Source organism: Panthera tigris, chromosome D2 (genome assembly GCF_018350195.1).
Source record: "Panthera tigris isolate Pti1 chromosome D2, P.tigris_Pti1_mat1.1, whole genome shotgun sequence".
NCBI classification, from domain to species: Eukaryota; Metazoa; Chordata; class Mammalia; order Carnivora; family Felidae; genus Panthera; species Panthera tigris.
The window spans coordinates 6,635,531-6,650,898 of NC_056670.1; the positions used below are offsets into that span (position 1 = coordinate 6,635,531).

Genomic DNA, 15,368 nt, shown 5'->3' on the forward strand with positions numbered 1-15,368 from the left:
TTAAAAAAATGAAGCAATCCTGTCACAGGTTATAACAGGAAAGGAATTGAGGACATCATGCTAAGTAAGATAAGCCTGTCACTCAAAGACAAATACTGGAAGGTTCCACCCACATGAGGCATCTGGAGCCGTCAGACTCTTAGAAATAGGGAGAGGACGAGTGGCTGCCTGAGGCCTGGGCAGGGAGAAAAGGGGAACTGTACCGATGGGTACAAGGTTTCAGTTTTGTAAGATGAAAAAGTTCTAGAGGGCTGTTGCATAACAACGTCAATGTAGTTAACACTGTTGTACCATGTCCTTAAAAATGGTTAATATAGCAAACTTTGTGTTTTTTACCATAATAAAAAAAGTGGGGGGAGATAATCCTGGATGATCTAGGTGGGTCCAATGTAATCATAAGGGTGCTAAAATGTGACAGAGGGAGGCAGAAGAGGTCAGAGTAATGCAGTACGAGGTGTATTTGACCTGCTACTGCTCCTGTAAAGAGGCCCCCACCTGGAAGGGGGCCTCCAGAAGCGAGAAAACGCTCAGGAACACATTCCCCTCTGGAGCCGCCAGGAAGGCCTGTAGACACCTTAACTGAGGCCCAGTGAGACCCATCAGACTTCTCACCTACAGAACTAAAAGGTAAAATAAATTTTGTTTTAAGCAAGGAAGCAAGCAAGAGGGAGGGAGGGAGGGAGGGAGGGAGGGAGGGAGGGAGGGAGGAAGGAAGGAAGGAAGGAAGGAAGGAAGGAAGGAAGGAAAGAAAGAAGAGGGGGGTAATTAGAACCCCAGATCTTTTCCCCAAACCGTTCCTAGTCCCATAAAACAGGAACAGCATTCTATTTTTTAAAATAAAATATTCAGAGACCAATAAAAATCAAGTGTGGAATCACAAACATGCTGGCAGAAATTAAAAGTCCAATAACCCTAAGAAAATCTCTCAGAAAGTAGAACAAAAACACAAAGAGACAGGAAATAGTTCAGAAAAAAAAAAAGGAAAAAAGAAAAGAAAAACATAATAAAATAAGAGAATCAAACCACAGGGCCCAAATATCTAACTAAAAGGAAAAAAAAAAAAAAAGAGTAGAAAGGAAATTATCCAAGAAATAGTACAAGAAAATTGTCCAAACTGAAGGAAATGAGCCTCAGGGTTAAAAGGACCACTGACATCAAAAGATCCTACGACCTTCGTCCCAGTTGGAAATTTCAGAGTTTGGGGGATAGAGAAAAGAGTCAAACGTTTTCCAGAGAAATAAAACTGTTCACGCACAGCCAGCTGGGAAGCAGAACAGCCCGAGACGTTTCAACATAAATATCACAAAGCTCAGTCACAGGCAAATACAGTCATAATCAAGTAAACGTTAAATATTTCTTTATCCACACACTGTAACGAGACGGGAGCCACAAAACGGAGACGGGAAGAGCAGGCGTGCACCGAGGGTAAAGGGTTACACACGAGAGCTAAATCCTCCGCGGGATATCCATCTGTAGAAGTCTAAAATTTTAAAAGAAATCAATAAATGGCACTTCAAGCATACGATGTGTTGTTTAGAAATAGCAAACGAGAGGGGCGCCTGGGTGGCTCAGTCGGTTAAGCAGCCGGCTACGGCTGAGGTCATGATCTCGCGGTCCGTGAGTTCGAGCCCCGCGTCGGGCTCTGTGCTGACAGCTCGGAGCCTGGAGCCTGCTTCCGATTCTGTGTCTCCCTCTCTCTGACCCTCCCCTGTTCATGCTCTGTCTCTCCCTGTCTCAAAAATAAATAAAACGTTAAAAAAAAAAAATTAAAAAAAAATAGCAAACGAGAGAATAAGGAGTAAAGGAGTTGAACAGGGGCAAAGGATAATGACAGTCTAAGAACAAGAGCGGTGGCTGTTACGATTATTATTCTAATTGTAAACAATGTGCATGTAATTACGTCAAGATAAATAAAACGAATGAACGAGTAGATGCAAGGAAGAAAGAAGGAAAGTGTATTTAACAGAGCGAACCTACAAACTGTTACATAGTGGAGACCTCCGATGTTCATCGACACAGAAAAAACGGAACCAGCAACTGTCCTAACATTGGGCAAACAGTTACTTACAGCTTGGAGTAAACCTTCCAATTACAGCATCACACACAGGGATTCCAAATACACTGCACTGCAGACCAATAAACGGTGGCCTGTTCTGGAGGCTTCAAAAATGTGACTTATGACAGAGACAGTGACAACAGATGTGTATGGAAAGAGTTGGAAGAAAGTTACTCTGAGGTAGGAAAAAAACATTAGTTCTACTGCTGTTTGATGTAAATATACAATTACTAAATATACACGTGTAACGAAATTAATTAAATGGTATAAATATGCGTTTGACTATTACCTCTATACACCCAAAACATTCCTTCTATGTCAGGTTGGCCACAAAAATAGTTTTTTGAGTTCTTCTCAGTGGGAAAACATGGGAAATATAAACCAAGCAGAAAAGGTACACAAAGAAATTAAAAATCCATTTACCTGAACCATGTTGGTATCTTTCTGCATCAGTCTTCCTTCCAATCTAGGAGAAAATAAGAAGCGAATTAAAAGGCATCCTTCGCGTACTAAACTGCTTAGAAGAAAAACCGCCTCAAATGCAGGGTAACTACTGCTCACTTCTTGTTCTCTATCCGTAGCACAACTCGTTCTTCCCTACTTCCCAGCTAATTTCTGGCTGTCACAGAATACAGAGTGAACTTCATTAGGCAAAGCCTGATAGAAGGAAGCACATAAACCCCAAAGCTAATGCAAGTCTGTACCCCAAGCACACCCAATGGTACAGCTGGAGTCGAAAAATCAGACACTTTTTATAAACTGTCTCTTCTCTCGTCAGGCAGATAATTGCTCATTGGTGATACGGAGAAGGATAAACACACAAAAAAGAACAGTGTTCAAACTAGGAGAATTACGACTATAGAGTAAAAGGGTGGCAACGCGTTTAAATGTTCGTCTTCACTAAGTGCGACCACCAGCAGGCTGAGCGGACCGTGTGTACAGGTCGTGTACAAACCAACTGTGCGCGAACGAATAGCTGATAAGTAGCCTTCCACCCACATACCCTTAAAGCCTCAGACTCGCTTCCTCATTTCATTTCATTGAAGACTTTCTCCACTAAAAATGAAGTATCACCCTTCCAATTCATACGTGAATTAGGTACCTGCAGAAAGAGGGAAAAGTTACCTTTGTAAGAAACTAACATTTGCATCAAGATGATGCATGCATGCAGAAAAGCACAGAAATCCTGAGGTGCTCACTTAATTCACCTAAAGCAGACACATGTGCGGCCACCACTCTCAAGGTCGCAGCGGCCCTGACTTCAAATACCACATGTTAGTTTCACCTGTGGGACAAAAGACTCTTCTCCAGGCATCTGTCTGGGAATCCACGAATCCCCGTACCTGGACCAAAATAAAATGCTTTAGGAAGAGAGACAAGTAGTCACTGACTACAAGGAGATATTCTCTCAGAAAGATGGGGACGGGTCTAAGGATGCTGTTCTGGCTGCCTGGATGGTTGTCTGAGGTCAACGTCCAGCCCCCCAGAGACTGTAGGGCAGAGAAGTTGTTTTATGATATAAATAGAAAGGGAAGGGCCTTCCCATTTGTCCAAGACAAATGTCCTGCTGGGGGTGACATGAGGAAAAGGGGCAGGGAGGGGGGAGTTTGGACCTCCTTTTCTTTCAATGTTTAATTATTTTTGAGAGAGATACAGAGAGCGAGCGGAGGAGCGGCAGAGAGAGAGAGGGAGACACAGAATCCAAAGCAGGCTCCAGGCTCCGAGCTGTCAGCACAGAGCCTGAGGCGGGGCTTGAACTCACGCACTGTGAGATCATGACCTGAGCCAGAATCGGACGCTTTACCAACTGAGCCACCCAGGCGCCCTGGGACCTCCTTTTATAGCTGCAAAGACACCTATAAAAATACAGGTAACAGCTTCTAGTTTGTGCCAGAAGCTAGACTAAGGTACTGATGCAGATCTCATTTGATCTTCCAAAGGCTATGAAGCCTGCAGACAGAGGAGGGCACCGGGTCTCAGGGCGGGTAAGTGTGATACCCCAAGCTACACACTTAGGTGAAGCCAGACTCTTCCTCTTTACGGCTTCTGTGGAGGGCCAGAGACACCAAAAACCAAAAGGAAAATGTTCCCAGAAAAGAGGCCATTCTAACTAGATACGGAATATATTGGGAGGCCCCTGCTCATGAATCACTTAAAGGAAAAGAATCGAGTAACTCGGGGTCCCCAGAAGTCTTCTGAAGTACCAGAAGGCTGAATAGTTCCGTCACTCGCAAAGGAGGCCCACTTATCTTTCTGTACCTCAAAGGAGACGTTTCGAAAGAAACCCGTACACTTCACGAGGGGTAATGTTCTGTCGTGTTAATTTCTTTCATGCGCTGCGGGCTTTTCCCACTGCAGCAGGGGAATCAAAAGAACATGATGTCCGTCAGAAAAAGTCATAGATGCAGAGGCAAATTGCCAAGAGACAATTATCGAGGATACAATGATAATGCCGCCTTCAAATGACATGCCCTACCTGCATGAATATTTAATTCAATCATAAGTGCTTTCAAAAAGCAGGGAACACGGCTCAAAACCACAACTGCCTGTTCTGCTACTTGAAGAGGGAGAGGAAATAAAATATCCAAAAAGACTGGATAGAAGACTATACGTGAGGGACTCACCAAAAGGCATGTCACTAAAAAAGCCTTCCTGCATCCTCACTGGTAAATGCAAAATAACGTCAATGACAGTAACTACGACTGTCAGACGTGACGTGCAAATTAATTTGATGCCTGTACATTTAATCCAATGAGAACCCTGCAAAGGGGGGAGGCTTGAGGATCCCCGGCGGATCAGAGGCAGACACTGGGCCCAGAGCGATTGTGTAACTTGTCCAAGGTTGCAAACTCGTCCAAGGTCACGCGGTGAGGAAGTAGGAAAAGGTTCCCGCCAAGACTACGGGACACCAAAGACACAGGATGGGCCTGGCTCTGTGATGAAAGCGCCCAACCTGTGATTTTTGGATTTTCCATTCCAAAATCATTTCACGATCCTTTCACAAGTTCCCGGTTTCAAATTGCTTTTGATTCGCCCTGAGTAAAGGGCATTGGCACGCCTTCCTCCTGGTAGATGGGCTAACGTGTTGATGGCGAGTGGCTTGAGGACAGAAACAAAAATAGATCTGGATGGACTCTTTTTAGAGAGGAGAGAATGGTGAAAGCGGCTGAGAGCTCTCTGGGGACTGGCGGACATGGGATCTGGCACAGGGAGTACTCAGCAAACGCTGAAGGTCTGATTCCACAACAGACACCTGCTGGTTAGAAACTAAGGGGGGAGTTCCTTCTGGGACTTGTGTCCCAGGGAAGTGTGCTCACCGTGCACAGTCAAGCATCCAGGGGAAGAAATTATCCAAATTACACGGATAAGGCCGTGGTGGCTCTACACGTTCAGTTGAGACCAAGTACGGTAAGACAGGAACCTTCGCAGACATTAGCCCGGTGGCATACAGACAGATAACGGGAGGAGAGAGGACAGAAGGAGGTATCCTTCCCTTATGCGCAGTAATTCTGTGCAGCAACGCTCAGCCTGCTAAGGGTTTAGTGTTTACTATCACTGACTTCCTCTCGAGAAAAACCGCAGTGGAGCTGGGGGCTCGAAGGGTACAAAGGAACGAGCGTTAAGAGGCAAGGCTGAGAAAGGAAAAGATTCAAGTTCGTGAAACCCAGCAAGGCATGAACGCCCACTTTACAGGTTTGTATTTGAAGAGCCAATCCTTCCAGAGTTTACCATTTCCTCCTCGATCGGGGGGCGGGGGGGGGGGGCAGCCTGACAGATTGCGAGGGGGAGGCGGCCCCATAGGACAACAGTGCTGAGATCGGCTGCCGCTGTCCCCCATGGACGCAAGACACGGACACCACAGCGGGCACGCTTGGCTGTGGGCAACTCGGTCCGAAACTCTGTAATTACATACGATTCAGTTTTTTCTTCTAGGAGGGGAAGATGATGCGTGATTAGACACGAATGATATGGAGAGACCATAAGACCACCAGATTAACTTAGTTATATTTTTCCGTTTTTATTACATTTTTCTATGAAAATTACACTTCATTAGAACAGTAAGAACCACTGAAATTTTTCTCATTCTCACTCATGAACAACAAACGCACATGAGACCTTAGTTTGAGACTACAAAACCCGAAGTACAGAGTTAGTACCTTCTTCCTAGCATCTAAGTCTCAACAAACACAGTTTAATTGAACAGTTTCTTTCTGTCCTCTGCTTGGAGAAGAGCCTTTGCGGTCTCTCATGGGGGAGGGATTCAAGGGCGGGTTGCCGGGCCCCAGGCACCGCGTCAAGTTCACGGTGACCAGACGGTGCAACGTGCCCCTGCGGACACCACAGGCGTCCTTCTGCTGGCGGCTGGCATCACCCTCTTCGCCAGAGAGAACAACGCAGGATTACACCCCGGGAAAGCCTTCATCTGCCCCTCGCTGCACAGCATCCCCACCGTTTCCAGATTTAAAGACTTCGCGCCAAGGGCGAACTGAACGCCTGCTCCCAGCCCCTCGTCCTCCACCCCTGCTTCAACATGCAGGACATCATGAGTCTCTTGGGAAGTCCCAGCTCTTTCTCTGAGCTGCTCACCGGGGTGCAAAAGAAAACACAAACTATAAAAAAAAAAAATCACCCATTCACTACCCTGCCTCTCAGAAGGCTTTGCTCATCCCTCTCTTCTAGAAGGTGCATTTAAATAGAGGAATTTGGAGGAACAGGTTCACTGGAAGGAAAGGACAGGTTTACACACTGCAGCCCACTAAAATGTGGGCGAGGAAGGAGAGCATTTGGGGGGGGTGCAAACATTTTCAGAGAAATACAAGGTACTAGTCATTCCCAAAGGTGATAAAGAGCGAAAGCAACTGTACTCTGCGCAGTGAACGGTGACCACCTAGAGGCTAATCCCCGAAGACCTGAGTGTGACCTCATGCCCGCCACCGCCCCTCTCCCCTTCCCCAAAGAGGTGGCCAGTGCCTCCCGCAGAAGAAGGAGGAAAGAAAAGGTACTTCGTCCCTTCATTCAGCAAGCGCTTACTGCCCGGGACCACACAGATGTGCGAGCGGCTTCCCGGAAGGAGCTCGCAGTCCAGCCAGAAGGAAAACCCAAACCAGTACTGACATTCGTGGGTGGTCAGCGAGACCAAGGAGGTAAATAACATCAACGAACCCAAGCGCTTCCCCACCGCGGGCCAGGCGCCTTTCCTGGACATTTTATGGATCTCATTTTAATCCCGGAAACCAGCCGTCCGCCTGGCCAATGTCTTGTCCTTTTTTACCAATGGGAACGAGGGCATAAGGGACCCAGAAAAGGGTCCTGCAAACAAAAGTATCTCTTTATTCTAATTGAATCTTCAGATACCCTGGCCCCCTCCCCAAATATAAAGTCTATCCCTATTTTCCCTTTAGAAGGCTGCCCAGAAGAGTGTCAGGCACCTACAACTTGTGCCGGGACATTCACAATTGGAAGAACCTTCTATCATCATAGGTCCTGTTATCCACGGCCCTGCCCGCAGTGCCTGCCCTGCTTTACCGGAGCGGGGTCTGATTGTTACTAAAACTCTACCCACGTTTGTGCCAATATAACCTTCCTCAGATGTTCTTAACTGCAGCTCCCTAGGGTGCCTGGGTGGCTCAGTCGGTTGAGTGTCTTTGGCTCTGGTCATGATCTCACGGTTCCTGAGTTCAAGCCCCATGTCGGGCTCTCTGCTGACAGCTGGGAGCCTGGAGCCTGCTTTGGGTTTTGTGTCTCCCTCTCTCTCTCTGTCCTTCCCCTGCTCACACACTCTCTCTCTCTCTTTCAAAAATAAGTAAACATTGGGGCGCCTGGGTGGCGCAGTCGGTTAAGCGTCCGACTTCAGCCAGGTCACGATCTCGCGGTCCATGAGTTCGAGCCCCGCGTCAGGCTCTGGGCTGATGGCTCGGAGCCTGGAGCTTGTTTCCGATTCTGTGTCTCCCTCTCTCTGCCCCTCCCCCATTCGTGCTCTGTCTCTCTCTGTCCCAAAAATAAATAAAAAACGTTGAAAAAAAAATTAAAAAAAAAAAATAAGTAAACATTTAAAAAAATAAGGTGTGCTTGGGTAGCTCATTCGGTTAAATGTCTGACTTCAGCTCAGGTCATGATGTCACGGTTCGTGGGTTCGAGCCCCGCGTCGGGCTCTGTGCCGACAGCTCGGAGCCTGGAGCCTGCTTCGGATTCTGGGTCCCCCTCTCGCTGCCCCTCCCTCGGTTGTACGCTCTGTGTGTGTGTGTGTCAAATATAAACATTAAAAATAATAATGCTAATAGTTACGGCTCCTTGCAGGCAAGAGCCACACTTTCTCCGTGCGCCTCCCGCTCTCGGTACCCAGGGCAGACTTGGGTGATCGATCATCCACAAGATCCCACCATGTCTTCCCCTACCCATTCCATCAAATCAGACTCATCCAATCAGTTCGCCCACCTCTCCTCTCCACACTTAGTCATCGTTTTCAAAACTGGAGTCTTACCCACCGTCAGAAGCTTTATTCGTCGTGAGCTGTGTGATCCTGTGGGTCTCTAAGGTCCTTCCCTCCCCGGCTGCCCTCACCGTCCATCATGCCCATCGCCCGGCTTCGAAAGAACAACGGAAATAAACGTGTTTACAATAAGAGAGGAATTTTCCACGTGGCCTTTTACTTACCAAAAACATTTTCTCAAAATACCACATGCGCACCCAATAAATTCTGGATTGAGACTTACTTTCACCTCACGCTGTGTTATAATTTACCTTTCATTAAAGCCATCTTTACACAGTCTTATGTCACTACCAAAACATGGTTTAATTACAGAAGGATCAAAAGCTATAACCCTTTTTTATTTTTTTTTAAATGTTTATTTATTTTGAGAGGGAGCGATCTCATGGGAGAGGGACAGAGAGAGAGAGAGAGAGAGAGAGAGAGGGAGAATCCCAAGCAGGCTCCACGCGGTCAATGCAGAACCAGACTCGGGGGCTCAATCCCACAAACCATGAAGAGTCTGACACTCAACAGACTGAGCCACCCAGGCGCCCAGAAGCTGTAATCCTTTCTTACAACCGAAGGGGTGTCTCATCTACTGTAGTCCCAAGTAGCATCCGTTTGAAACACTATCTCCCCAACCAGTCAGAAGGTCTCCTAAGCTTCGGTTACGTCATACTGAGATAGGGAAACCAGAGGGCCCCCTAAAAATCCGCTTTCTGCTCCTTCCCCAGGGGAAGGGCTCCTTCCCCTGCTTACATTCCTGCCAGGATCGGCACCCCGACGTCACACACGCTGCACGGTGCAAACAGTGTGTGTCCTCCCTGTAAGGGACACGGAGTCAATGACTGCTCTACAATAGATAACGTCCCAGGAAGGACCAGGAGAGAAGCCATCCCAGGGCAATTCCAGACCACGGAGCTGGACGTCCGTCCCCACGCGGGGACCCTGGCTCCGAGGAGTAATAGGCGGGCCCTCGCCTTTGTTCTGACCAGTTCCTGGATGCCACACCCCAAACAAAGACGAGACCCCTGCTCCTTCCTGAGTCTCCCAGGGGCTCCGTCTATACCGTCAGTAAACCCCTCTCACTCCCTCCAGGCTCCAGGATGATTTCCGTCCTCATCCTGCACATCACGGATCCCCCGGGGCTGGTCCCGCAGGACGCTCTGGGTCCTCGGAAGGCCCCCCAGCATCCGCATCCCAAACACAGGGCACGCACGCCAGCAGCCCCATAGATGTTCCTTAAAAACTAATCCAAATGCCTTGCCTTTTGAACCCTGTTTCCTTTTAGATATTGCGAAGAATAAATATTTAGTGAAAATTCAAGGACCTCAGAACAATGAGAACTTTCTGACTTCCTTTTTACGTACTCTGAAGTCACATTAGGGCTTCCAGAGAAAACTCAGCGTGAAATGGCAAACCAAACTACCACAACACACACTGCCAGTCACCAAGGCGGTCTTTCCCGGTCCTAAAAGAGGAAAAATTTACTGAAAACGAATAGAAGAAGGCCCCAAATTCACTCCGACAGAGAAACAGATGAAATTCTTAAACCCAGTTCCAAAGCGCATCACTGGACACGCTCCTGGCCCAAAACCTACCGCTTTGCTCACACCTGACGTGAGCGGACACACGTCAGCGGACCCGCCCAGCCCCTCCTACTTCCGGGGGCTCCGCCACGTGACCCAGGTGCAGCCACACAGCCACCGCGGATTGGGCCTGCAGGAGCACCTGATCGGAAGGCAGCCATTCACAGGCTGGCCAAGAACCTACGAGGACGGGGCCAGCCGATCGGATTCTCCGCCTCAAAATCGGGACTCCAGAAGCCCTAGGGGAAGCTGCCTGCCACCGTCGGGGTGAGAAGGCCCCGGAGAGTCAGGGCCAGCGACCGGGGGGCCCAGTCCGTCGTGGGAAGTGGGAGCTGAACCTGGGCCATTTCCTAACCCGGACTCTGGGGGAGCTACGCCTACATTCCCCCCTCCGGGTACCTTCCCTGAGGCAGCCCCACCCGGTTTTCCCCAAGAGGGAACCCCGGACAGCAACCTAGGTGAACCTTTATGTGGGGACCTACCACGTACACCTGTGGGTGAAGGATAACCACCTTATTAGTTTTTTAAGTTTATTTATTTTGAGAGGCCAAGAGAGCACAAGTGGGGGCGGGGAGGCACAGAGAGAGAGACTCCGAAGCAGGTTGCACACCATCAGTGCAGAGCCAGACCCGGGGCTTGATCCCATCACCCCTGAGATCATGACCTGAACTGAAATCGGGTCGGATGTTTAACCGCCTGAGCCCCCCAGGCGTCCCGAAGCCACCCTCCCTTAGATTGAACAGCTCACATGACGTAGCAAGCAGTCGGGGGCCACGTGCTCCAGGAAGCGCGGCTTCCTCTCTCCTCCGGACCCAAGGTTTCCTCGGCTAGAAAATGAGGCCAGTTCGCGGGAGGGGCTCTGCGTTCCTGTCTGCGCGTGCGCCCTGCGCACAGGTGGCACCTGGCCGTCACCACACCCCTTTCAGACTGAGGACGACTCCTCATGAGGCATCTGGGGCGATGGCGGAAATGCTCTCGATTACCTGAGCTGTCCAACGATGGATTCTCATCCGATTCCATACGTAACTTTTTCTATAAAAGTTCCTAAAATGTGCCACTTTCCAGGCTGCCCCATTTCGGCTGTGTGTACGGAGAGTATTGGAATTTCTCGTGCCTCTCACGTTTGCAGTTGCTCTGGTTTTCATTTACAATGCACAGGGCTACGATGCCCCACCTCTCCCGTAAACGATCTAAGAAGCAGAGGGAGCGTACTATCTGCTCAGTCCTTAGACAAAATATTTAGATGAGAAATAGTGCTACCTTAACCATATTTTCAGTATCCCACTTGGGTGGGGTAGGGGTGGGGGTACCTGGTAACAAAACCAGACACGGTAAATGCAAATACCTGTCTCATATATTCTTGTCACACAGGTCTTAACAAATTAGAAGAACGTGTTTGTCTCAGGGTCTAAAACTGTAAGCATTCAAGCAATGAAACTGCTCAAAAAGTATTTTTATTTTTATTTTTATTTTTTTCAACGTTTTTTATTTATTTTTGGGACAGAGAGAGACAGAGCATGAACGGGGGAGGGGCAGAGAGAGAGGGAGACACAGAATCGGAAACAGGCTCCGGGCTCCGAGCCATCAGCCCAGAGCCTGACGCGGGGCTCGAACTCACGGACCGCGAGATCGTGACCTGGCTGAAGTCGGACGCTTAACCGACTGAGCCACCCAGGCGCCCCTCAAAAAGTATTTTTAAAATGATGTCAGCAAGGGGGGCCTGGGTGGCTCAGTCGATTAAGCATTTGACTCTTGGTTTCGGCTCAGGTCATGATCTCATGGTTCCTGAGATTGAGCCCTGCGTTGAGCCGCATGCTGGGCTCTGCACTGACAGTGTGGGGCCGGTTTGGGATCCTCTCTCTCTCTCCCTCTCCCCGTCTCTCTCTCTCTCTCTTTCTCAAAATGAATAAACTGTTTTAAAAATGTCAGAGAAACTATTCAAGACTTTGAAAGGAGCAAAATACATCCCATTGTGCCCCTTCAACGGCACGCCAGACATCACCCAGTGGGCCTGCCGAGGGCCATCCAAGTCAACAGGGCACAAACCTTTGACCGACTCTCTTTCACAACCCTGTGAAACTCTGAGTAGTTCCAGATAATCTGACCTAGAGCAATGCACATAAGGTCTGATTTCTGCCTGGAAGAAAAGATAACCCCAAACGGTACACTGTACTGTTTTTCTAACTAGTTTTGTTATCCATTAATAAAATCATTTCAGTAATTCCTTTTTTCCAGTTTCTCAAATTTTCTTTTAATTCCCTCCCGCGTTAAATAAAACCAATGACATATGTTCGTTTACTATCTACATGAAACACATTTTTAGCTTTTTGAAAATTATTCTTCAGCAGTGACGATTCATTTTAAAAATCGCTCCATTATAGACCTCTAGAAAAGTATTCACAGCAACTGGTAACAATACGACCCACTAGGCTATGAATTAACTGGTCCATGCAATTTGGGAGCCAGATCCTCACAATTCATAGTGATACAGGTGGTAACATACAAACGTCAAGGCCATGACAGCAGTGTCATTCCCGGTACATCAGTACGTGACAACTGACGCAGAGCCTTGAACTCCAGTTACGTAGATGCAGACCATGCATACTCTTGTAAGAGAGATGATATAAACAAAATCCAAGTAAATGCATATAGCAGGTGGGGTGTGTGTGTGCAAAACCATAGCTAAAAATAGAGCTGTGCAATGAAGACAAGTAGAACACATAACCTAGGAGGTGAAGCAACCCCATTTATTCAGGAAAAAAGTCGTAATCTTGGTTCTAATCTGTTGCCCTTGTGCTTACATTTTCTGAGCTAAAGAGCTACACACCTAACTTAGCAAAGCAAGGCACATACGTGTAGGCAGGAGTTTTTAAATTCTCAGAACCTTTCAACTTCCCAAAACAGGGGTCTGGGGTTCTCTACCCATCACTTCGTATGACTTCTTTAAATGAGAACTACAGACATCAAGCGGAAAACAGGGCCAAATGTTTCCACTTTATAGAAACAGTGAGAAGAAGGTTAATTCTACCACTCATTTTTCTAAATACCACTCAATTTTCTAAACCAAAAATCAATAGTTTCTCAATATAAATTAACCTGATGCATGAAAATACATTACACTAAGTATTTACACAGTAGAAATCACAAAGATTCCTGCAAGTAACAAGTCTCCCTACTAAGACTTAAAACAGGAATTTATTTATGTAATTTACGCCATGTGTTTTAAACACACTTTTCAAGGTGACCACAACGTGTTCAGGAAACCATTTAAAGTTACTGCACATGAAAACCCAGCCCTGTGGACACTGCATCCTTAGGTTTCGAGAACTCAGAAGGTTCATGTTACTCCCAGATCTATACCGACCAGGTACCGACTCAGGTACCCCCCTGACCAGGAAGATCTCCTCCTTCTCTTCAGTGCCTACTCTTCCCTTCCAGGATGCATCTGCCGAGCTCTCCACTCCCCGGATGTCAGTGGAATCCCACTAAAAACCCTTCTGTGGAGGCAATGACCTTTGTCTCCCTGCTCCAGAATTTCTCGGAACCTTGAAAACGCTAATGAAGACAGGGATTCTCCAAGAAAAGGCTACCGTAACACACCATCTCTTGTTTCTCCGAACTCCAAAGACTACATCCCGCAATCCATATCCTAGTGACAACGATTCACTTAGCTTGGCTCTTGAGTTTCTCCCACCGAGTGTCTGTATTCCTCAGCCAAGAGCCAGGTGTCCATCCAGGCCAGCCACGTACAGAGACAGCGGGGGTCTCACCCCCCAAGGGTAACCTGAGCACCTGTGGAGCCACTCCACTCGCTCACTGCCCTCATGTCTTAAGCTTGTATCATTTAGGGGCGCCTGGGTGGCTCAGTCGGCTAAGCGTCTGACTTCGGCTCCGGTCACGATCTCACGGTTCGTGGGTTCGGGCCCCGCGTCCGGCTCTGTGCTGACAGTTCAAGAGCCTCGAGCCTGCTTCAGGTTCTGTGTCTCCCTCTCTCTCTCTGCCCCTCCCCTGCTTGCACTCTGTCTCTCTCTGTCTCTCAAAAATAAACAAACATTAAAAAAAAAATTTAAGTTTATATCATTCAAGTCCTAACAACCAGAGGCTACAAAGCATCGTCCTCCTTAGGAGGTCCAGGTTAAAACAAAAATCCTCAAATGGCTCAGTTATCAAACAACATAATGAGACTTTGCTGCCCAGATAAAAGAAAAGTGATTTTTCTGGGTTGAATTTTTCCTCTTTTAGTAAGTGAAAATCTCTCTGTAATATATTACAATTTTTCTAACTCTCCCTGTTTGAAAAAATACTAGATGTACTTAGAATGATATGAGAAAATAAAAGTATGCACAGACAAGAAAAATGGCCAATAATCTTAGTCCTCCATCAGAAGCACTTAACCACTTTGAAATTTTTATTTCCAATCCTTTTGCAGGAGGACAGGAATATTTGTTTAGTCCACTAATGTATATATAGTGTGAAATAAAAGTTTTTTACCTTTCTGTATAATTCTTGTGTATTTCTTGCATATTTTTGTACGTTTTATATACTTTATATATATTACGTACTTATCTCATGATTTCATTCATTTTATAAGTATAGGATGAAATGCTCAGTTTCATAATCATTTTTCATGTCATAACATATAAACACGTTTTCCACTATTAAAATATTCAACATCTTTGCACCCCCCCCCCCCATTTGGAGAGATGGTCAATTCACTGCTTTGTGGGGAATTAAGAGTTTTCCCCCAACTTCTGATAACATTTGTTTTTTTAACTTTATTTATTTATTTATTTATTTGAAAGAGAGCAGGGGACGGGGGCAAAGGGAAAGAGAGTGAGAGTCTTAAGTAGGCAACCTGCCCACTGCAGAGCCCAACACAGGGCTGGATCCTATGACCCTGGGATCATGACCTGAGCTGAAATCAAGAGCTGGCACTCAACCTACTAAGCCACCCAGGAGTCCCCACATTTATTTGCTTGTAACAGTTACTCATATTTTGGAAAACATGGTTGGTTTTACCAAATGCAGGACATGTATGCATACCATTTTGTAACTTGTTTTCATTCACACTGTATCCTAAACACCTTTAAATATACTTCTTGGGTTATTTCTTGATTTTTTTGTTTAACAAAACCCCTCCCCCCACCCCAGCCAAATTTCACATGATCTTTGTGAGTCAAGGTCATCAAGAATATCTTTAGCCATAATATGTCACTGCTACAGGTGCAAATAAATACGCACGCATATCAGGATG

General features: G+C 46.9%; 1 protein-coding gene across 1 annotated transcript in view; it reads right to left on the minus strand.

Moving 5' to 3' along the window:
- Positions 1-15,368, minus strand: part of SGMS1 (sphingomyelin synthase 1) — a 282,425-nt gene that overhangs the window by 146,392 nt on the left and 120,665 nt on the right. Inside the window, exons 3-4 of the mRNA XM_042961125.1 lie at positions 3,060-3,158; positions 2,480-2,522 (exon numbers count right to left, since the gene is read on the minus strand). The gene's annotated coding sequence lies outside the window, so the exon portion shown is untranslated. The remainder of the gene's footprint in view (positions 1-2,479; positions 2,523-3,059; positions 3,159-15,368) is intronic.